The 25,440-nt window shown below is 46.3% G+C and overlaps 1 protein-coding gene across 2 annotated transcripts in view; it reads right to left on the bottom strand.

Annotated features, from left to right (window-relative positions):
* Positions 1 to 25,440, bottom strand: part of DNASE2 (deoxyribonuclease 2, lysosomal) — an 87,614-nt gene that overhangs the window by 29,662 nt on the left and 32,512 nt on the right. The window contains exon 2 of one of the 2 annotated variants that reach the window (XM_077470382.1): positions 14,893 to 14,955. The gene's annotated coding sequence lies outside the window, so the exon portion shown is untranslated. Of the gene's footprint in view, positions 1 to 4,063; positions 4,167 to 14,892; positions 14,956 to 25,440 lie in introns of those variants that run through there. The other variant, XM_077470383.1, reaches the window with a different exon arrangement.

Genomic DNA, 25,440 nt, shown 5'->3' with positions numbered 1-25,440 from the left:
CAGCACCATTGCCAGGGACACAGCACCATTGCCTGGGACACAGCACCATTGCCAGGAATGCCTCCCCAAATGCCTCACCATTGCCAGGAATGCCTCCCCAAATGCCTCACCATTGCCAGGAATGCCTCTCCAAATGCCTCACCATTGCCAGGAATGCAGCACCAATGCCAGGAATGACTCACCATTGCCAGGGACGCAGCACCATTGCCAGGAATGCCTCCCCAAATGCCTCACCATTGCCAGGAATGACTCACCATTGCCAGGGACGCAGCACCATTGAAAGGGACGCAGCACCATTGCCTGGGACGCAGCACCATTGCCAGGAATGCCTCCCCAAATGCCTCACCATTGCCAGGAATGCCTCCCCAAATGCCTCACCATTGCCAGGAATGCCTCCCCCAATGCCTCACCATTGCCAGGAATGCAGCACCATTGCCAGGAATGCAGCACCATTGCCAGGAATGCAGCACCATTGCCAGGAATGACTCACCATTGCCAGGAACGCAGCACCATTGCCAGGAACGCAGCACCATTGCCAGGAACGCAGCACCATTGCCAGGAATGACTCACCATTGCCAGGAACGCAGCACCATTGCCAGGAATGACTCACCATTGCCAGGAACGCAGCACCATTGCCAGGAACGCAGCACCATAGCCAGGAATTCCCCCACCATAGCCAGGAATTCCCCCACCATTGCCAGGAATTCCCCCACCATTGCCAGGGACACAGCACCATTGCCAGGGACACAGCACCATTGCCTGGGACACAGCACCATTGCCAGGAATGCCTCCCCAAATGCCTCACCATTGCCAGGAATGCCTCCCCAAATGCCTCACCATTGCCAGGAATGCCTCTCCAAATGCCTCACCATTGCCAGGAATGCAGCACCATTGCCAGGAATGACTCACCATTGCCAGGGACGCAGCACCATTGCCAGGGACGCAGCACCATTGCCAGGAACGCAGCACCATTGCCAGGAACGCAGCACCATTGCCAGGAATGCACTGACGAGCGCCAAAGGAGAATCTCCTGTTTACATGGCGGCTTCTTTAATAGAAAGTCCCGCCTCCTTTGATGGACAGAAAAGTCGTCCAATGGCAGTGCAGGAGAAGGACTTCCTATTACAGAGGCCGCCCATAAACAGGAAATTCTCCTGTGTACGGCGCTCGGTCCTGTCCTCCCTGTACCTTCCGAAGCATATATATCAGGGGTAATGAATTAAAATTAAAGGAGGTCCGGTCGCCAAAATTTTCTTTGGGCCGAGGTCCGAATCTCAAGTCTGTGCTACGACTCAGAAATATTGTAGTAACTGTATATCTATCAAAAACATGAGAAATGTACAATTTCCTTAGCATTTCAACAATATTTATTGTCAAGTTAAATCTGGTGTCCCCATCACAGTGCCCCTTTAAATCAGGTGTCCCCATCGCAGTGCTTCTTTAAATCAGGTGTCCCCATCACAGTGCCCCTTTACATCAGGTGTCCCCATCGCAGTGCCCTTTTACATCAGGTGTCCCCATCAGTGCCCCTTTACATCAGGTGTCCCCATCACAGTGCTTCTTTAAATCAGGTGTCCCCATCACAGTGCCCCTTTAAATCAGGTGTCCCCATCACAGTGCCCCTTTACATCAGGTGTCCCCATCACAGTGCCTCTTTAAATCAGGTGTCCCCATCACAGTGCCCCTTTAAATCAGGTGTCCCCATCACAGTGCCCCTTTACATCAGGTGTCCCCATCACAATGCCCCTTTACATCAGGTGTCCCCATCACAGTGCCCCTTTACATCAGGTGTCCCCATCACAGTGCCCCTTTACATCAGGTGTCCCCATCACAGTGCCCCTTTACATCAGGTGTCCCCATCACAGTGCCCCTTTACATCAGGTGTCCCCATCACAGTGCCCCTTTACATCAGGTGTCCCCATCACAGTGCCCCTTTACATCAGGTGTCCCCATCACAGTGCCCCTTTACATCAGGTGTCCCCATCGCAGTGCCCCTTTACATCAGGTGTCCCCATCGCAGTGCCCCTTTACATCAGGTGTCCCCATCACAGTGCCCCTTTACATCAGGTGTCCCCATCACAGTGCCCCTTTAAATCAGGTGTCCCCATCACAGTGCCCCTTTACATCTGGTGTCCCCATCACAGTACCCCTTTACATCAGGTGTCCCCATCACAGTGCCCCTTTACATCAGGTGTCCCCATCACAGTGCCCCTTTACATCAGGTGTCCCCATCACAGTGCCCCTTAACATAAAATGTGCACATCAGGATTTCCCTTAACATAAAATAAGTGTCATGCTGATGGGCACATTTTATATTAAGGGGCACTCTGATGGACACAACAAAACATGCCCCTTAACTTAAAATTTGCCCATCAAAGTGCCCCTTTTAATATAAAATGTACCTATCAGTGTTGCTCTTAAAATAAAATCTGCCCATCAGCGTGCCCCTTAACATGAAATAAGGGTCACACTGATGGGCACCTATTATGTTAGGAGGCATTCTGATGGACAATTTTTATTTTAAGGGGCATGCTGATGAGTATATTTTTAATGTGCACATCGATGGGCATATTTTGTAGGGCACATTTTGTTGTACCCATCAGCGTGCCCCTTAACAAAATATGCCCATCGATGTGCACATTAAAAATATACCCATCAGCGTGCCCCGTAAAATAAAATTTGTCCATCGGATTACCCCTTAACATAAAAGGTGCCCATCAGCGTGACCCTTATTTTATGTTAAGGGGCACGTTGATGGGAAAATTTTATGTTAAAGGGCACTCTGATGGGCACATTTTATTTTAAGGGACACGCTGATGGGTATATTTTTAATGTGCACATCGATGGGCATATTTTGTTAAGGGGCACCTTAACAAAACATGCCTATCAGTGTGCACATAAAAAATATATCCATCAGCGTGTCCCTTAAAATAAAATGTGCCCATCAGAGTGCCCTTTAACATAAAATTTTCCCATCAGCGTGCCCTTTACAAAAAAAAGCCCCTTAAAATATGCCCAACAGTGTGCACAACACTGATCACTAATAGATAACTAATGTGCCCACATACCTTAACTGCAGGAGTGTGGGCACAACTGAAGCTGCCTTGCGATGAGATCCGGGAACCGCGGGCAGCAGGGGGGCGGGGCACGCACGTGACGTCACACCCCTACTGCCCGTGTCTCTTCAGCTCCGAGAGACGCGGCCAGGAGCAGGGGGCGGGCGCTTGCGCGCAGCGTCACTGGTTGCTGGGGAAACCCGCAGTCCCAGCAAACCAGTGATTGCTGTCGCTTGCTACACTGGCAGCGCTCGGTCCAGCCATTTAGTGACGGCTGATATATATCTTTTGTGGCCCCGGCGCTGGGAGATCGTCGGGGGCCACAAAAGATATGTATATCCAAATAACCAGGCAGGCCGTTCAAAACCGGGCCGCGGGCCGCAATTGGCCCGCGGGCCGGACTTTGGACATGCCTGCTGTAAGGGGATGGGTACCCGCTGCTTACTTTCCGCCCAACATAGAAGTACTCCACTATGACATCGTAGACTGAAGCAAGAAAGTAAAGGTACAGAGATGCTAGATTTTATCGACTTAATGAACATATTTTCCCGCACACCTGGCAACAGAGTTGCCAACCTCCTGCAGCATTTTTTACTGATAAAACATGGAAAATTTACTGGCGGAGCACATTTCTTACTGGCAACCTGAGAAATGACAGAACTCCTATTGAAAACAAACACAGTGAATATTTAAACAGTATAAGCATGATATGGAAACACGGACAATACCAATAACAAAGTAATTTGCTTGATTTACACTTAAAAAGTCAACACACCATGAAATGATCAGCCCCCTGATATTTACTGGCAGTTGTAAAAATAATCACCGATTTTTACAAACTGTCAGTAAATTTATTGGCGGTTGGCAACCCTGCCCGGCAAATAGAATTGCACGTTTATAAAAGCTGACGTACACTTGTACTTTCCTAATCTATACAAGACAAGAGCATACATGTCTAGGCAGATAGCAGAGGCTGAAAGACAAAGAGCTGCAAATTGGGAACTCACGTGTGGCGGGGACACAGCGATCTCTGAGGATTTGTTCAGAATTCTGGAGTTTTACAGCAAGTCTTGTGACCGACCTCCCCTCCCCCCCATGACCTCACTCATTTACTTCCCTTTTCTTTACAGAAAATCTCTGCTGTCAATTTTATGTACTTGCAACATACAAAGGATGTTTAAATAGTGCGGACAATACATGGGAAGTGGATAAAAGATACCAACACAGCAAAAACCTGCAGCAATCAATTGTGAACATTTACACAACAAAGCATGTGGCTTGTACATTCAGGGCCCTTGGAAAAGACAGGTACACTTTAACCATTTGCTTATTGGGCACTTATACCCCCTTCCTGCCCAGGCCAATTTTCAGCTTTCAGCGGCTGTCGCACTTTTGCCGCGTACACACGATCAGATTTTCCGACAACAAATGTTGGATGTGAGTTTGTTGGCGGAAAGTCTGACCGTGTGTATGCTCCATGGAACATTTGTTGTCGGACTTTCCGTCAACAAGTTTTGGCTAGCGGGTTGTCAAATTTTTGTTGTCAGACTTTCCGATCGTGTGTACACAAGTCCTTCGCACAAAAGTCCACGCATGCTCGGAATCAAGTACAAGCCGGAAGCGCTAGGTCTTGTAAAACTAGCGTTCATAATGGAGGTAGCACATGGCTATTGAACTTCCTTTTTATCGGCTCGCCGTAGGTCTTGTATGTCACTATGTTCGTAATTGTTGGCCAACATTTGTGTGACCGTGTGTATGCAAGACAAGTTGGAGCCAACAACCTTCGAACAAAATTCCATGGTTTTGGTGTCGGAAAGTCCGATCGTGTGTACGAGGCATAAGAATGACAATTGCTTGGACATGCAACACTGTAAATTTTTTTATAATTTTTTTTCACACAAATAGAGCTTTCTTTTGGTAGTATTTACTCACCGCCGGGTTTTTTTATTTTTTTGCTAAAGAAACAAAAAAAAAGAAAAAAAATTAAAATTTTGAAAAAAAAAAAGCATTTTTCAGAGTTTTTTATAAAATTTTGCGCTGATGAGGCAGTACAGATGGGCACTGATGATGAGGCACTGCCGGCAGATTGGAAGCTCTTGGCTGAAAGCAGATCATGTAGTAAAGGGCTTCTGTGATTGGCCCTTTACCCCGTTCTGTGATCAGCCAAGTTCGAAGGCTTGCAAACAGCGCGATCACAGGAGGACGTCTATTGACGCCCTGCCGGTACTGGAAGCCCACTCTGTAGCGGTCTTTTGGCTATAGCTTGGGTGGAAAGTGGTTAAAGCATATACAGTATCTCACAAAAGTCAGTACACCCCTCACATTTTTGTAAATAATTTATTATATCTTATAGTAGTGAGTGTACAGCTGTCCCCTAAAAATAACTCAACACATAGCCATTAATGTCTAAACTGCTGGCAACATAAGAGAGTACACCCCTAAGTGAAAATGTCCAAATTGGGCCCAATTAGTCATTTTCCCTCCCCGGTGTCATGTGATTCGTTGTTACAAGGTCTCAGGTGTGTTAAATTTGGTGTTATCGCTCTCACTCTCTCATACTGGTCACTGGAAGTTCAACATGGCATCTCATGGCAAAAAACTCTCTGAGGATCTGAAAAAAAGAATTGTTGCTATAAGGAGATTGCCAAGATCCTGAAAATGAGCTGCAGCACGGTGGCTAAGACTATACAGCAGTTTAACAGGACCGGTTCCACTCAGAACAGGCCCGTGCTCAGCATTATATCCAGAGGTTGTCTTTGGGAAATAGACATTTGAGTGCTGCCAGCATTGCTGCAGAGGTTGAAGGGATGGGAGGGTCAGCCTGTTAGTGCTCAGACCATACGTCGCACACTGCATCAAGAAAATAAATAAAAAAATAAAAAAATTATATATATATATATATATATATATATATATATATATATATATATATATATATATAATTTTTTTTTTCTTATTATTGGAGCGGGTACCTTTTTTGACAGATACCCGATCCCACTTTCTCAAGACTTGCCTAAGCATGACATTGCTTGTTTCTCTGCCTCCCTGTCCCACAGCTTTCTGGGTTTCATCATAAGGCTGCAGGACCAGCAATTGCGATCAGGCCATTTTTTTGCAGTACGACACTGCGTCACTTTAACTGACAATTGTGCAGTCGTACAACACTATACTGAAACAAAATTGATGTCCTTTTTTTCCACACAAATAGAGTTTTCTTTTGCTGGTATTTAATCACCTCTGCAGTGTTAATTTTTTGCGCTATAAACAAAAAAGACTGCCAATTTTGAAAATAAAAGCCACTTTTGTTTTTACTTTCTGCTATAATACATATCCAAAAAAAATTTTTAAAAATGATTTATTCTTCAGTTTAGGCCAATATGTATTCTTCTACATATTATTGTTAAAAAAAAAAAAAAAAAACAACGCAATAGGCGTATATTGATTGGTTCGCACAAAAGTCATTGCGTTTACATGGGATAGATTTATGGACTTTTATTTTTTCTTATTGTTTTAACTGGTAATGGCGGCAATCTGCGATTTTTAGCAGGACTGCAATATTGCGGCAGACAAAGCTCAACCCAAATGACAATTTTTGGGGACCAGTGACATTATTACATTGATCAGTGCTATAAAAATGCACTGATCAATGTACAAATGACACTGGCAGGGAAAGGGGTTAACACTAGGGGGCGATCAAGGGATAAAATGTGCTCCCTCAGTAGACATGGGCGCCGTCAAAAAATTTGCTTTGTTTTGTTCCGTATGAAAAAAATTTAGTATTTTGTAATTCGTGTACGAAATTTAATTTGGATTTGTACGAAATACGAATTTTCGTTAGATTCGTAAACTTGTCGTTAAAATAACGAAAGTTCGTTATGATGAATTTATCATTATGAGGGGTTCCCACCATCCCTGTGCTGTGCTGACTTCCTGGGTTTTTAACTTTTAGGTTTGTTAACTTTTGGTAACAATTACGAATGTTCGTTATGATGAATTTACCATTATGTCCCTGTGCTGAGTTCCCACTTCCCGGATCTGTACACCTGCTGTGTGCCCATTATCCCTGTGCTGTGCTGACTTCCTCTGATTGGTGAACAAAACACCAGTCATGTTTCTGTTAATTTGGATCCAAAAATTCGTTAACGAAATTTCGTATTTTGTATGAAATTCGTAAGCATAAAAATGTGTATGTTTCCGGAAATTCATACGAATTTTCGATTCGTACGAAACTAATCGCACATGTCTATCCCTCAACATATTCTACCTGTAGGGGGGATGGGCTGCCTGGGACATGACAGAAATACTGTTCTAGATCACTGGGGACAGTAGATTTCTGAGATGTCCCCTGTCAGAACGGGGATCCGCATTGTTGACGATGGCAGATCCCCATTCTGCCTCTGTACACAGCGATCGTAGGCGGCCGGCAGACACTGAGTCCGTCTGACCCACAGCACGCTGCAGGCGTGCGCCCGTAATCTCACGTGCACGGACCGACGTATGGGTACGTCGGTTCGCGCAGGAGAGCTGACCTAGAGCCATATAAGTATGGCGGCTGGTCAGCAAGTGGTTAAAGTGGAACTCAAGCCATTGATTTAACGGTTTCCTAAAAGTTTTAAGGAATGCTTTGAAAGAAAACTGTGGCCGTTGTCATCTCCAGCACCAGAACAAGGTCAGGTCAAGGGCTAGTGTTGGAGGTGACGGCACTGAATACCGCCATGCTCTGGATAAAAAAAGCCATGCTGGCCAATGACACCGCCCCTTGTCCCTATATAAGTCGCCGCGCAGCGCGTCCCTGGCATTGCGGCCGGAGAGAGCTTCGAGTCAACATCTCCAGGAGAAGAAGAAGAAGAAGAAGAAGAACGGAAGGTGGCGGCGGCGGCCGCGACAGAAGACCGGGCCACCGCCTGTAAAAGAGCTATAAGAAGGCGCGGTGGCCCGGCAGAAGAACCGAAGAGGTGGACAAGACCCCCGAAGTCGGAAGAAGAGGCCGCGGCGACGAAGAAGAATTCCGGGCTCCTCCGCTAGCAAAAGAGCTACAAGAAGATAGCGGAGGAGTCCGGCGAGAAGACCCCCGAAGACGGAAGACCCCCGGAGCTGTGCAATAAATTATTTTATCTTGTGTGTTGTGTTTGTTTTTGTACTTTATTTTACAGGTGAATGGGTAGGGGTACATTGTACCCCATACTCATTCACATAGGGTGGGGGCCGGTATCCGGGGGCCCCCTTATTAAAAGGGGCTCCCGGATTCCAATAAGCCCCCCGCCCGCAGACCCCGACAACCAACGGCCAGGGTTGTCGGGAAGAGGCCCTTGTCCTCATTAACATGGGGACAAGGTGCTTTGGGGTGGGGGGCCGCGCGGCCCCCCCTTCCCCAAGGCACCCTCCCATGTTGAGGGCACGTGGCCTGGTACGGCTCAGGAGGGGGGGCGCTCCCCCGTCCCCCCCTTTCTGGCCGGCCGGGTAGCGTGCTCGGACAAGGGTCTGATGTGGACCTGGGGGGAACCCCCACGCTGATTTTTTTCAGCGTTGGGGTTCCCCTTTAAGTCCATACCAGGCAGCGGGGCTAGCGACGTCTCCTTCGCAGTCCCCGCCTCCCTGGAGACGCGCTCGAAATAAGCGGACTTTACTCCGCGTGTGTGGGCAGTCCGTTCATTTCAAAAGTAGGGCGGATAGTACGGCGGACTTAGTACGCCGTATTAGTCCGCTGAAAGAGTGCCGTGTGTGGGCAAGTAGCCCGTTCGGAAAGTCCGACGGACAGTCTGGCGGGAAGTCCGCCAGACTAAGTCCGTCGGAAAGTCCGCTACGTGTGTGCGCGGCATAAGTGTCACATGATCTGTCATTACATATACACACCTTTTTGAAAAGCCCCAGAGGCTGCAACACCTAAGCAAGAGGCACCACTAACCAAACACTGCCATGAAGACCAGGAAACTCTCCAAATAAGTAAGGGACAATGTTGTTGAGAAGTAACTATGTAAGTACAGTGCTTCATCCATTGGGCCAACCAGAGAGCAGGTCATCGAATCTACATTGAGAACCTGGGTTTAGAGCATGATACGTTTCATGTATTTTGGCATTGGAAGCAGGGTATGATTTGGGCAGATCTATTTGTAGTTTTTGGTAAATTATACCAGAGTTGGCCTCCACCAGACATTTTGATTTTACACTTAGGTGGTAATGATTTGGGCAAGGACAAATCTCTTGATTTAATTTTTTCTAGGCGTAATAATATTGTGAAGTTTCATTTGTCCCCCCCAATAAGATTTTAGTCTTCTCAGAAATAATTCCTAGACTGAAGTGGTTGAACTCTGCTTCTCTACACCCACTCGAAAAGGTTAGAAGAAGGTTAAATAGATCAGTGGAAACATTTTTAGGTCCATTTGCAGGGTTTTCATACTGCCACACCAAATTTGGAGGGTGGTCTCCCTGGGCTATATAGGCCTGACGGGGTCCACTTATCCGATATTGGATTGGATATCCTCAATGCAGTTTTCCCTCAAGGTGTGCTATTGGTCACCTTCCCTCGCATAGGTCAGGCCACCTAGTATCCAGGCAGTTTGAGAAAAGAGCGGGAAGGTGCTCTATTGGTCACCTTTTCCTAGGTAGGTCAGGTGATCTAGTATCCAGGCAGCCTGGAAAAAGAGTGGGGAGAATTTGAAATAAAAGGGGGTTCCGAGCCCTGAGGTTCAGTGGCGCCAGTAAGCACAATCTGTGGCGTTACCTCCCTCACTCCTTATCCATCACAGCTAATTATTATGTGGCAGTGTCACCTTTGTTAAGAGGGACAGTTTCTTGAGCCTAGGTTTTTTTACTGACTAGGTCTCTTAAAGTTTATATTATCTGAGTGATTTCCAGTTGAATAATGTTTTGATATTATGGGTGAAGAAGAGAAGAAGAGGAAGAAGGCGGTGACAGCGACAAGACCGGGCCAACGCTAGTAAAAGAGCTGTAAGAAGATAGTGGAGGCCCAGCAGAAGAACTGAAGAGTGGGACAAGACCCCCGAAGTCGGAAGAAGACCCCCGGACGGCGGCGGGGACGAAGGAGAAAGCCGGGCTCTTCTGCTAGTAAAAGAGCGGTAAAAGAGCAGAAGATAGTGGAGGAGCCCGGGCGAGAAGACCCCCAAAGTCGGAAGAAGACCCCCGGAGCTGTCTAATAAAGTACTTTAAAAACCTGTGTTGTGGTTTTTTTAACACTTTTTCCCTCAGGTGAATGGGTGGGGGTACCATGTGGTGGGCCAGAATCTGGGGGCTCCCGGATTCCGATAAGCCCCCCGCCCGCAGACCCCAACAACCAATGGCCAGGGTTGTCGGGAAGAGGCCCTTGTCCTCATAAACATGGGGACATGGTGCTTTGGGGTGGGGGGGCTGCAGGGCGCCCCCTTCCCCAAAGCACCAACCCCCCATGTTGAGGGCACGCGGCCTGGTACGGTTCGGGGGGGGCACTCGCTTGCCCCACCCCCTTTCCTGAGCTGCGTGTTCGGATAAGGGTCTGGTATTGACTCTGGGGGGACCCCCACGCCATTTACGCCATTCGGCGTAGGAGTTCCCCTTTAAATCCATAACAGGCGACGGGGTTCGCGAGGTGTCAATCTCGCCGATGGAGGCAGCAACATTGATTTCCTTCTCTAGTCCCGTCTACTTGGAGTCACGTTCAAAATGAACGGACTTTACTCCGTGTGTGGACAAGTCCGTTCATTTCAAAAGTCTGGCAGACTAGCACACAGACGAGCGGATTATCCGCCGGACTTTTGGGAAGAAAAAAAGTCAGCTGAAGCCCACACATGGGCGGATTGACTAAGTCCGCCAGATAGTCTGATCGTGTGTACGTGGCATTAGCCTTCATGATGCTGTTTGTTCATGAATCAGTGCCAGCGTTAGTAGTAAAGCACCGCAAGCTTTACCGCTGTTATAGCGGCACTTTTCGCCCGCTAGCGGGGCACTTTTAACCCCCACTAGCGGCCGAAGAAAGGGTTAAAAGTGCCAGTGTTGCTTGCAGGACTTTTTTTCCCATCCTGCAAGCGCATCGCCCCAGTGTGAAAGCATTCGGGCTTTCATACTGGGGAGGCATGCAAAACACGTTTTGGGTGCTTTACAGGCACTATTTTTAGTGCTAAAATGCCTGAAAAGCACCCCAGTGTGAAAGGGGTCTAAAGTTTTCTAAAAAATCTCCGAGGGCTTCACAGAACAGCTGTATTTGTACTGAGATTAAATGACATATAGGTGGACTCCTAGGTGTCTTCTGAAGCCAATTGGTTCCACTAGATTTTAGTTAGGGGAATCAGAGTAAAGAGGGCTGAATACAAATGCACGCCACACTTTTCAGATATTTATTTGTAAAAAATTTGAAAAACCATTTATCATTTTCCTTCCACTTCACAATTATGTGCCACTTTGTGTTGGTCTATCACATAAAATCCCAATAAAATACATTTTCTTTTTGGTTGTAATATGACAAAATGTGGAAAATGTCAAGGGGTATGAATACTTTTTCAAGGCACTGTATTTGGTTTGTGTATATTGGAGAGTATATTCATGTTTTTTTTTTTTTTGTGGAGGGGGTTTATTTTTATTAATATTACATTTTTTCTCATTCAAAAGGTTTATTTGTTTTAGAAATAATAAATAACAACAAATACAGAATATTTGACAAAACAAAAATATTAAAATATAACATTAAAGTATAAATGTTATATAAAAAATAAGTAAATACATAAATAAAGCCATTGAGGTGCCCTAGACTCTCCGTCATATTCTGTATGTACCAAACTGTCTTGTATTACAAATCTGTATACATCACGCCTGTAACTGTAGTCGTGACCAATGTATGTGTTCTTTTTTGTTTGTTAGTTTGCTTGCTGTTGTTTACTGCATAAACTTTAATAAAAAGATTTGCAAAAAAAAAAATACATAAATAAATATGCAAATAAATAAAAATAAACACACTAAAACAGGAGAGGAGTGCTCCATCATTTACAGCCTATGGAGATGAATGCAAATTATAACTACAGATATCTAAGTTAAAAGGAATAAAATACCAAGGAGGAATAATAAACACTCCAAAAAAAAAAAAAAAAGGTGTGGTTATTATATAAGCTAGAGAAGACTAGAGTATAAAGTTGTTTATATCTGAAATGTCAGGAGCTCAATAAACTAGAGAAGACAGAAATATATAAATTTTACATATTTGAGCAAAACGAAATCCTGACCTTAGGTATACTTCTATATAGATAACAAATACTGTAGTATAATTAAAGGTTTTTTGAAGAAGCATGGAAGAGAAAATGGTAAAAGGAAATGGGGACAGAAAGGAGGGGGATAGATAATTATTTAACTCCAGGGGTAAATTATAGTTTATATAGCTAAATATTGTACCAGAAAGAGAGAGAAAAAAAAAAAATATATATATATATATATATATATATATATATATATATATATATATATATATATATATATATATAAATTACCATGACAAGAGCGTTCGATTATCAAAATTATCTGACATATAGTATCTAATCCATGGTCTCCATATGTTATTGAGTTTTGACAGACGATTCTTATCTAAAGCATCCATTTTGGCATGTATGAAAGATTGGTTCATTCTAGTTTTGTTTTCTGAAATATTCACAACAGATGTTTTCCATGCATTGGCTACTGTCTGTTTTGCGGCTATCAGAAACGAGAGGAATAGTTTGAATTGGTTCCTTAGTGAGAGAATCCGGTTTTAGGTTAAGGAGAGCTAGCATTGGGTCTGGTGAAATAGAACAATCGAATAGTTTCGAGATAATCAGAAAGACTTTTTTCCAAAATGAGTACACAATAGGACAATGCCACCAGATGTGCATATATGTACCCTGTTCTGGACAGCCGCGAAAATAGACGCCTGAATTATCAATTGTGAATTTGGCTAATCTGGCAGGAACCAAATACCATCTTGTAGGCACCTTATAAGATGTCTCAATTGCCAAAATGTTTGTGGAAGAAGATTTAGTATTAGACCAGATATGAGACCGAGTTTTGGGATCAATCGTGCGCTCAAGAGCTTTTTCCCAAGTGGATGTATATGTAGGTACTATTGTGTTAGATTTAGTAATCATATTACATTTTTTTATCCAACATTTTTTGATACACAAACATTTTCTATTTTCATAGATTAGCACATCACTTTTTCACCATGAAAATCGGGTGCAAATAGCGCGTGCGTGTTATACACCAACACTTCAATTTTAGCTGCCTCGGAGGGGACAGGGAGGGGACGAGACGAGCACCGTCAGATTACAAACAGTGAGAATCTCACGTTTACTTGGCGGCCTCTGTAATAGGAAGGCTCATATCCTGGGCTGCCATTGGACTACTGTTCTGTCTATCATAGGAGATTCTCACTGTATGTAATCTGTCGGCGCTCGTCCTGCTCCCCTCCCTGTCCCCTCTAGGCTGTAGATGGGCATCGATCAGGCTGCACTGATGGCAATGGTGAGGCTGCTGCATTGCTGGCAATGGTGAGGCTGCATTCATGTGGACTGATGAGGCTGCATTGATGGCACTTGTGAGGCTGCAGATGGACATTGATCAGGCTGCAGATGGACATTGATCAGGCTGCAGATGGGCATTGATCAGGCTGCATTGATGGCACTTGTGAGGCTGCAGTTGGGCATTGATCAGGCAGCGGCTTAAATTTAGTGTTATTATTACTAATACAGTGGAACCTTGGATTACAAGCATAATCCGTTCCAGGAGAATGCTTGTAATCCAAAACACTCGCATATCAAAGCGAGTTTCCCCATAGAAGTCAATCGAAACAAAGTATGCAATACCAAATGTGACCATAGGTTGGGGGGGCACCGGAGAGCACCAGAGAGCCTCGAAAATACTTGGGGACAGCTTGGCTGAACTCGGAAAGCCTCCGAAAGGCTCAGAAACACTCGGGAATGTGGTATTTCCGAGTGACTCTGAGTATTTCCGAATGGCTCCAAACCGTTCTGAGTGTCACCTACACCCCTGCACCTCTGGCCAAATGCGGTACTGCACACCCCAATAGCTTGAATTCTGCTAGTTTTGCAAGACAACACTCGCAAATCGAGTCAGAATAAAAAAAAAAAAGGTTGCTCGTCTTTCAAAACGCTTGTTAACCATGTTACTCGTAAACCAAGGTTCCACTGTATACAGGATTTATATAGCGCCAACAGTTTGCATAGTGCGTTGGGGGGCAATAAAACCACATCTCAACAGCTTGGTTTTACTCCCCTCCAGCCACACATGTGAATGGATCCCTAGGGTGTGTACAGTACATCGGATGAGCAGCTAAAAGTGGTAGTACACCCGCTAAATAAAAAAAAAAAATTTCAGACCTGCAAGGGAAAAGGCATAATGAGCTAGTATGCACCGCATACTAGCTCATTATTAAATACTTACCTTAGAACGAGGCCCTGATATCTCAGACGATCCACGCCGAGGGAGCTGACATGTTCCCTCGGAGTGTCTTCCGGGTATCGCGGCTCCGGTGCTGTGAGTGGCTGGAGCCGCGATATCGTCACTCCCGCGCATGCGTGCGGGAGATTTCTTTATGGCAGAGTCTGGCATCTGCCGGGCTTTCAGCTGAAAATCCCCTGTGCGCATGCGCCGCTGCAGTCAGCGGCTCATTGCGAGGGGAATATCTTCTAAACCGTACAGGTTTAGGAGATATTTTTTTTTACCTACAGGTAAGCCTTATTATAGGCCTTATTATAGGTTTACCTGTAGGTAAAAGTAAAAAAAAAAAACACTATACAACCACTTTAAAGTAAAGCCCACGTGGTCAAATAAACGTTTATGAGAAACACATGCGTACAAAGCATACCTGTCACTGATGTCTGGTCTCTCTCCGAAGGATCACCTTTGCTGACAGCTTAAATGAAGCATCCTAGCAGAGAGGAAAGGAAACACAGGTTTAAATGTATATTATGTATATTATGTATATTACTACCTGCATTTGGCAAATGCCATTCACCACTAAAATCTGCATATTATTATTTTCTGCAATATTTTATTATTTTAAAACACGTAGAAAGGTTGTTCCAAAAAAAGCCAACCTGAAATGTTTCCTATTAGAGAACAAAACATAAATCAACCTTACATAACATATGAGTTATACAACCATAAGGGCCGGTTCACACTGCAGGCGCGGCGAGGCGTCTCCGACTTGCCTCGCCGCGACCTGCGGCGGCCTCGGCGGCGACTTGCAGATGACTTCTGTATAGAAGTCAATGCAAGTCGCCCCCGAAGTCGCCCAGAAGTAGTACAGGAACCTTTTTTCTGAGACGGAGCGACTCGAGTCGCTCCTCTCAGAACGGTTCCATTGTACAGAACGGGGGCGACTTGCGGGAGCGAGGCGAGGCGAGTCGTGTCGCCTCGCATCGCCCGCTGTGTGAACCGGCCCTAACACCACCAAATCCAAAGATGAACATTGTATCTGCAAAATGTTTTGGCCCCTTGCAGACATGGAGGACTCCGCCAAGCGGATCCGCCTGCTCAGGAAGGGAACTGTCCGCTGATCCCTGCTGAGCTGGAGGATGGCCGCTCCATGTCCACTATGCAGAACGGACACAGCTCTTCTCTATGGGGCGGTCAGATGGAAACGGACTACTTGTGGTCCAAACCGATCCGCTGGAGGGATGGGGAACGAATCCCATGTGCTGGAAAGACATCATAAGGCCCTGCTCACAATCGTGCGCCTTTGCCACTCTAACAGCCATCTTTCCAGCATGACAAAAGTGCATAAAAAGTAGTCACCTTTAAATCCTATCTACCTGCACATGACTGTGCTGCAGGTATTCGCAATGGCGCACTTTTAACCGTGGTATGTGCATATTGCATTTTTTTTATTTTTTTGTGCGTTTTCTTGGTACATTTTCTGGACCTTTGAAACATGGACATGTGACTCAAAAAACGCACCCAAAACCCATTAACAATACATTTTTGTATGTGTTTTGTAAGCTCTCTAATTGAGTTGGAATGTGCGATTTTGGTGCTCTTTTGAAGAAGGGCACCAGAGATGCAGCATGCAGAACTTTTAACCACCTCAGTACTGTGCAGTTACACCCCCTTCCTGACCAGACCAATTTTCAGCTTTCAGCGCTTTCACAGTTTGAATGACAATTACTCAGTCATCCAACACTGTATCTATATGAAACTTGCGTCCTTTTTTCCACACAAATAGAGCTTTCTTTTAGTGGTATTTAATCACTAGTGGGTTTTTTATTTTTTGTGCTATAAATAAAATAAAACGTAAATTTTGTGAAAAAAATGCCTTTTTCTTAGTTTCTCTCATAAATTTTTGCTAATTAGTAATTTTTCTTCATAAATTTTGGCCAAAATTTATACTGCTACATATCTTTGGTAAAAATAACCCACATTAGTATATATTATTTGGTCTTTGTGAAAGTTAGGCCCCTTTCACACTGGGGCGGTATTCAGGCGTTGTAGGTGTAACGCCTGAAAAAAACCGGCCCCTTTAACTACAGTGTGAAAGCCGGAGGGCTTTCACACTGGAGCGATGCGCTGGCAGGACGGTGAAAAAAGTCGCATCTTTGGAGCGGTGAAGGAGCGGTGTATTCACCGCTCCTATACCGCTCCTACCCATTGAAATCAATGGGACACCGCGGCAATACCGCCGGCAAAGCGCCGCTGCAGCGGCGCTTTGCGGGCGGGTTTAACCCCTTTTCGGCCGCTAGCGGGGGTTAAAACCACCCCGCTAGCGCCCGCACACCGCCGCTAAAACCGCTAAAACGACGGTAAAGCGCCGCTAAAAATTTACCGCCGACGCTGCTCCCGCCCCAGTGTGAAAGCAGCCTTATAGAGTCTACAAACTATGGTGCCAATCACTGAAAATTGATCACTTCTGATCAGGCCTTCAGTACATCATGGTGAGTTTTTTTAAGTTGTCATTTTTTCCCACAATTCTTTGCAAAATGAAGATTTTTTATTTTTTTTTATTTTTTTTTACTAAATTGTCATATTATCAGGTTATTTCTCACACACAGCATATGCATACAACAAATTACACCCCAAAATACATTCTGCTACTCTTCCCGAGTACGGCGATACCACATGTGTGAGACTTTTACACAGCCTGGCCACATACAGAGCACCAACATTGATGTAGTACCTTCAGACGTTCTACGAGCAAAAATGACGCATCTCATTTCTCAACCACCTATTACACTTTTGAAGTCCCTGGAGTACCAGGACAATGGAATTTCCCATAAAATGACCCCATTTTGGAAAGCAAACACCCCAACGTATAATCTGTGAGGCATAATGAGTCTTTTGAACGGTTCATTTTTTTCCAGAAGTTTTTGGAATATGTGGAAAAAAATTAAAACGCATTTTTTTTTTTACACAAAATTGTCAATTTATAAGATATTTCTAACACATAGCATGTATATAGCAAAAATTACACCCTAAAATACATTCTGCTACTCCTCCCGAGTATGGCGATACCACTTGTGTAGGACTTTTACACAGCCTGGCCACATAGAGAGGCCGAACATTGAAGTAGTACGTTCAGGCGTTCTAGGAGCATAAATGACACATCTCATTTCATTCCTACCCATCACACTTTTGAAGGTCCTGGACCACCAGGACAGGGAAATTCCCCACAAAATGACCCCATTTTGGAAAGCAAACACCCCAACGTATATTCTATGAGACATGGGCTGCAAATAGGTACTCGGGTACTCTGATGGCCTGGTGACAGGTACTCGGGTACTCTGATGGCCTGGTGACAGGTACTCGGGTACTCTGATGGCCTGGTGACAGGTACTCGAGTACTCTGATGGCCTGGTGACAGGTACTCGAGTACTCTGATGGCCTGGTGACAGGTACTCGAGTACTCTGATGGCCTGGTGACAGGTACTCGAGTACTCTGATGGCCTGGTGACAGGTACTCGGGTACTCTGATGGCCTGGTGACAGGTACTCGGGTACTCTGATGGCCTGGTGACAGGTACTCGGGTACTCTGATGGCCTGGTGACAGGTACTCGAGTACTCTGATGGCCTGGTGACAGGTACTCGGGTACTCTGATGGCCTGGTGACAGGTACTCGGGTACTCTGATGGCCTGGTGACAGGTACTCGGGTACTCTGATGGCCTGGTGACAGGTACTCGAGTACTCTGATGGCCTGGTGACAGGTACTCGAGTACTCTGATGGCCTGGTGACAGGTACTCGAGTACTCTGATGGCCTGGTGACAGGTACTCGGGTACTCTGATGGCCTGGTGACAGGTACTCGGGTACTCTGATGGCCTGGTGACAGGTACTCGGGTACTCTGATGGCCTGGTGACAGGTACTCGAGTACTCTGATGGCCTGGTGACAGGTACTCGGGTACTCTGATGGCCTGGTGACAGGTACTCGGGTACTCTGATGGCCTGGTGACAGGTACTCGGGTACTCTGATGGCCTGGTGACAGGTACTCGGGTACTCTGATGGCCTGGTGACAAGTACTCAGGTACTCTGATGGCCTGGTGACAGGTACTCTCATGGTTTGGTGACTGGTATTTGGGTACTCTGAAGGGCGGTGACAGGTACTCATATGGACTGTGACAGGTACTCGGGTACTCAGATGAACTGTGACAGGTACTCGGGTACTCAGATGGACTGTGACAGGTAATCTGGTACACAGATGGACTGGAACAGGTACTCGGGTACTCAGATGGGCTGTGACAGGTACTCGGGTACCCTGATGGACTGTGACAGGTACTCGGTACTCTAATGGACTGTGACAGGTACTCGGTACTCTAATGGACTGTGATAGGTACTCGGGTACCCTGATGGGCCGTGACAGGTACTCGGGTACCCTGATGTGCCGTGACAGGTACTCGGGTACTCTGATGTGCCGTGACAGGTACTCGGGTACTCTGATGTGCCGTGACAGGTACTCGGGTACTCTGATGTGCCGTGACAGGTACTCGGGTACTCTGATGTGCCGTGACAGGTACTCGGGTACTCTGATGGGCTGGGACAGGTACTCGGGTACTCATATGAACTGTGACAGGTACTCGGGTACTCAGATGAACTGTGACAGGTACTCGGGTACTCAGATGGGCTGTGACAGGTACTCGGGTACTCTGATGGGCTGGGACAGGTACTCGGGTACTCTGATGAGCTGGGACAGGTACTCGGGTACTCTGATGGGCTGTGACAGGTACTCGGGTGCTCTGAAGGGCGGTGACAGGTACTCATATGGACTGTGACAGGTACTCGGGTACTCAGATGAACTGTGACAGGTACTCGGGTACTCAGATGGACCGTGACAGGTAATCTGGTACACAGATGGACTGGAACAGGTACTCGGGTACTCAGATGGGCTGTGACAGGTACTCGGGTACCCTGATGGACTGTGACAGGTACTCGGTACTCTAATGGACTGTGACAGGTACTCGGTACTCTAATGGACTGTGATAGGTACTCGGGTACCCTGATGGGCCGTGACAGGTACTCGGGTACCCTGATGTGACGTGACAGGTACTCGGGTACTCTGATGTGCCGTGACAGGTACTCGGGTACTCTGATGTGCCGTGACAGGTACTCGGGTACTCTGATGTGCCGTGACAGGTACTCGGGTACTCTGATGTGCTGTGACAGGTACTCGGGTACTCTGATGTGCCGTGACAGGTACTCGGGTACTCTGATGGGCTAGGACAGGTACTCGGGTACTCATATGAACTGTGACAGGTACTCGGGTACTCAGATGAACTGTGACAGGTACTCGGGTACTCAGATGGGCTGTGACAGGTACTCGGGTACTCTGATGGGCTGGGACAGGTACTCGGGTACTCTGATGAGCTGGGACAGGTACTCGGGTACTCTGATGGGCTGTGACAGGTACTCGGGTACTCTGATGGGCTGTGACAGGTACTCGGGTACTCAGATGGACTGGGACAAGTACTCAAATACTCTGATGGACTGTGACAGGTACTCTGATGGACTGTGATTAACAGGTACTATGAGGGGTGGTGACAGGTCCTCTTTATTGGGGGGGGGCAATCAGTATGATTGGTGTACACTGTATGCGGTAACGAGATGTTACCGCAATCTCCTTCTCACACACGATCGGTGTGTGAGGAGGAGAACCCGGTAACATCCCGTTACCGCAGTTTGTTTACATTTTTGTGATCGGCTGTGAAAGGATCACAGCCGATCACGTGGGTAAACAGCCGGCCAATGGCTGTTTACCAGCGTCGGTGACGAGCAGTGTTCCCGGGGAACACGCCGCCACCGACGTGCACGCGCAGCGCGCTCGCGATCGCGCGCATGCGCCGTGCACGTTCGGGGTGTGACCATCTGTGATCGGCCGTGACTTCATCACGGCCGATCACGTGGTAAACAGCCATAACCAATGGCTGTTCACCCCCTTCGGTGGCGAGCGGTGTCTCCGTGACACGCCGCCACCGAAGAAACAGGGATGCGCGCACGATCGCGCGCATTCCCTGTTTAAACGGGAGGCCGTCATATGACGGCCTCCCGCCACAATAGGTGCGCCGCCTGGCCGTCATTTGACGGTCGGCGGTCGGCATCTAGTTAAGCTCCTCACACCGGCCATACGCATATACAGTGGATATAAAAAGTCCACACACCCCTGTTAAAATGTCAGGTTTCTGTGATGTAAAGAAATGAGACAAATAAATAATTTCAGAACTTTTTCGACATTTAATGTGACCTATAGGCTCCATACCTATACACAACGCCCCATACTATGGCCAAGTCAGTATATATATATATATATATATATATATATATAAAACATATATTCTGCATATAGGACAGTGCTCAGAGGTGGGTAGGGGGTGGAGACAAAGGGTGACTTGGAAGAGGGGAGTACCTGCACCTATTATCTGAGAATAAAAACCCTGAGTATATATCTCTATATATATATATATATATATATATATGTATATACAGTACAGACCAAAAGTTTGGACACACCTTCTCATTCAAAGACTTTTCTTTATTTTCATGACTATGAAAATTGTAGATTCACACTGAATACATCAAAACTATGAATTAACACATGTCCAATTATATACTGAACAAAAAAGTGTGAAACAACTGAAAATTTGTCTTATATTCTAAGTTCTTCAAAGTAGCCACCCTTTTCTTTGATTACTGCTCCGCACACTCTTGGCATTCTGTTGATGAGCTTCAAGAGGTAGTCACCCGAAATGGTTTTCACTTCACAGGTATGCCCTGTCAGGTTTAATAAGTGGGATTTCAAGCCTTATAAATGGGGTTGGGACCATCAGTTGTGTTGTGCAGGAGGTGGATACAGTACACAGCTGATAGTCCTACTGAATAGACTGTTAGAATTTGTATTATGGCAAGAAAAAAGCAGCTAAGTAAAGAAAAACGAGTGGCCATCATTACTTTAAGAAATGAAGGTCAGTCAGTCCGAACAATTGGGAAAAAACTTTGAAAGTGTCCCCAAGTGCAGTGGCAAAAACCATCAAGCACTACAAAGAAACTGGCTCACATGACGACCGCCCCAGGAAAGGAAGACCAAGAGTCACCTCTGCTGCGGACGATAAGTTCATCCGAGTCACCAGCCTCAGAAATCGCAGGTTAACAGCAGCTCAGATTAGAGAACAGGTCAATGCCACACAGAGTTCTAGCAGCAGACACATCTCTAGAACAACTGTTAAGAGGAGACTGTGTGAATCAGGCCTTCATAGTAAAATAGCTGCTAGGAAACCACTGCTGAGGACAGGCAACAAGCAGAAGAGACTTGTTTGGGCTAAAGAACACAAGGAATGGACATTAGACCAGTGGAAATCTGTGCTTTGGTCTGATGAGTACAAGTTTGAGATCTTTGGTTCCAACCACCGTGTCTTTGTGCGACGCAGAAGAGGTGAACGGATGGACTCTACATGCCTGGTTCCCACCGTGAAGCATGGAGGAGGTGTGATGGTGTTAGGGTGCTTTGCTGGTGACACTGTTGGGGATTTATTCAAAATTGAAGGCATACTGAACCAGTATGGCTACCACAGCATCTTGCAGCGGCATGCTATTCCATCCGGTTTGCGTTTAGTTGGACCATCATTTATTTTTCAAATAGGACAATGAGCCCAAACACACCTCCAGGCTGTGTAAGGGCTATTTGACCAAGAAGGAGAGTGATGGGGTGCTGCGCCAGAGGACCTGGCCTCCACAGTCACCGGACCTGAACCCAATCGAGATGGTTTGGGGTGTGCTGGACAGCAGAGTGAAGGCAAAAGGGCCAACGAGTGCTAAGCATCTATGGGAACTCCTTCAAGACTGTTGGAAAGCCATTTCAGGTGACTACCTCTTGAAGCTCATCAACAGAATGCCAAGAGTGTGCGGAGCAGTAATCAAAGAAAAAGGTGACTACTTTGAAGAACCTAGAATATAAGACATATTTTCAGTTGTTTCACACTTTTTTGTTCAGTATATAATTGGACATGTGTTAATTCATAGTTTTGATGCCTTCAGTGTGAATCTACAATTTTCATAGTCATGAAAATAAAGAAAACTCTTTGAATGAGAAGGTGTGTCCAAACTTTTGGTCTGTACTACATATATATATATATATATATATATATATATATATATATATATATATATATATATATATATATATATATATATATATATTGTGACAGAGCGAGGCTCTGTCCTTATGAAATTGGGGGAAAAAGGGACACAGAGTTTGCATATCTGCGGACTGCAAGACTACAGAGTGTAGCGTTTAAATGGAGAAAACTGCTCTGTCAGTTTTCTCCAGGTTTTGCTAGCTCCAAATGGGATTCTGTAGTTTGGAGATCCGAGAGTCATGGGTGGGATGGGATCTCCAACCCTGTGTCCGGGTCTTGAGGATAGCGAGCAGGGTGTGTGCCCAGCTGCACACAGGCCATATAACGAAGGGCTGCCCAGCTGCACACAGGCCATATAACGAAGGGCTGCCCAGCTGCACACAGGCCATATAATGAAGGGCTGTTGGGAGTAGAGTGTGGAGTGTGGAGGATGGTGGAGTGTGAGCAGCTTGCTGTTGTTTGAAGCGTGGGCTGCCCTGTGGGAGACTGTAGTCCGTGTAAGGGACTGGAAAAGGCTGACAGCCTTGAGAGTCAGGAAGACTAAGGAAGTTGGTGAGTCCAGGGGGCTGGAAAGAATTGATAAATCTGTTGGGAGCAAGCAGAGGAACTGCTGACAATTGAGAGCCAGGTGACTTGGTATGTTTTCATTTGTGTGCTGAATGAAGTTAAACCCCTGCGTGGGATTCCTGGATGGACTATTGTTTTGTTTTCCTTTTAATAAACGTGGGCTACCAGGCCCTTAACTAGAAATGCCTGTCTGATGTGGACTGAAAAATGCATCTAACCACTTGAGCTAAACACCCCAATGTCACAAGTGGTGCTCGCATGTGGGCATGTAGACGGTGGAATCCGGGTCCTTGCTCCATGGTGAGTCGCATCAGGAACTACTGCTAGCTGTGTCTGGCAGCCAGGCGAACAGCATTGCGCATAGGTATTTGATAAACTGTGTTGCATGCAGGTTATGTACCTGTGAAAGAAGTCAAAGTCAAAAGAATCAAACATCATATAATTTTTTATTTTTTTCCTCTGCTGAGAACTGTTACAAGCTGCTGTGTGCAAGACCGCAAGGATGGGATGGTCAAAGCAAAAAAAGGAAGCAATCCTTGCTAAAGCCAGGGAGTGGCTATTGTGGCTAGATGGTATTTCACCACATGCCCCAGCCACACCAGAGAATTTGTCTGAGTCTGACATCGCTGTGATCTGGGGTAAATTGATCATGTCACCCCCAGTTAAAGGAGAAGTGAAAGAGGATGTTGTTTCTGGCAGCCTGAGCCCAAAGGTGCCACAGCATGACGCAAGGAGGCCTCTGCACTGCATGCGTTGTAGTGAGTGGGGACATGCTGTTGCCCATTGCCCCTTGTCACAGGAATGTTCGTGGAATAACCAAGCTGGACGGGAGGTTGATGAATTCTGGAACACCTCTACTAATGATTGTGATCAGCTGTGTCCTCAGAAGTGGTATCCCATGGCAACGAGTGAGAGCCGGTCATGGAGGAGACTCCAAGAAGTGAGCTCAGCGTGGCCTTAGAAGATGTCTCCACCTTGTAGAGCCAGTAAAAAGGGGCCAGTGATGTGTGAGACAGTGAATGAATGGTTCAAGCGGAATCCCAAAGAGTTGGGTGCACTGCAAGGGGCTGAGATCTTGGCCTCTGTCTATATGCAGCCCATGCTGCCTACAGAGGAGGTGGGAGACCTCCTTGTAAAATTTGAAAAAGTTGCTGTAAAGAGAAAATGGCCTAGGGACCGGTGGCCAAAACTGCTGCAAACCTTATTTGCGGATAGAGTTCCGGTCGGTTTACCATTTGATGGATGGGGACCAAGATGACTACCCCAACTTTAAAGAGGAAATTCTTCTTAGAGGAGAGTTCCATCGCATCATGGGCCACCAGCAATGCTCCAGGATGGGAGAAGTGTCACCTGAAGACCTAGGTTTTGGAAATCCAGATAAACGTAAGGTTTTCTGTCATGACCACTTAGGGAAAGTCGTCAGACCAGAAAGAAGAGCACATCAGCCTGAATCCTGCATGAGATATAGCCGACCAGATGTGGAGTGCAAGTTACCCCTAGCAACCAGGATCTTGTGTTACCTACAGGGGGCGTCAGTGGGTCCAGAAAGGCTGCAGTTTTGCTCCATGGCCACATGGGGGAGTCAGCCTGTAGAGACACCACACCTGTGAGACAACGCACTCAAGTGAAGGCTATGACACCAGCTGCAGGAACTGGTAAGACTGTTTCAGTTTATGATGCTGAACCCAGTGAAGTGGGAGAATGTCCAGTGGGGAGATCCGCAGTACAAATGGACATAGACTTGCTGCAGTGTGCTACCCAGAGCAGTGGGGAGGCGCAGCGTAAAGCCCAACTAGACACAGGGCTAAATACTGAAAAGGCCATGGGGACTCTGCATGTGCCTGCTATAATCCAGCAGACGGCTGGGAAAAATGAGCTAGGGGTGACCAAAACAGTGCTGGTACCATGTTCCCTAGTGACAGCTGCTGCAGGGTTGCCCAGGAAAACTTCCAAGAAGCCCACAGTGATGGAGCCGAGAGTTTTCCAGGTCAGCTATGGAGCTGCCCAAGTAGGTAAGAGGGCTCCTTTACAGAGAACGGGTGCTGTGAGGAGTCGCTCAGATATTGTGGTGGCTCATAGACAACCCACAAAAGCAGTAGCTATGTCTCCATGTAATGAAAATATTGATGGTCATGCCGACAATAGTGTTGGCCAATGTGATGTGATGTGATTATGACGTTGAAAAATGTATTTCCTGTAATGTTATGACTGAGCCACACAGTGAGAGAGTGT

Source organism: Lithobates pipiens, unplaced genomic scaffold, assembly GCF_037356315.1.
Source record: "Lithobates pipiens isolate NorthernLeopardFrog02 unplaced genomic scaffold, aLitPip1_a1.2 Scaffold_8, whole genome shotgun sequence".
Classification (NCBI taxonomy): Eukaryota; Metazoa; Chordata; class Amphibia; order Anura; family Ranidae; genus Lithobates; species Lithobates pipiens.
The sequence above is the reverse complement of the archived record's forward strand: the minus strand, read 5'-3'. Positions and strand labels throughout refer to the sequence as shown.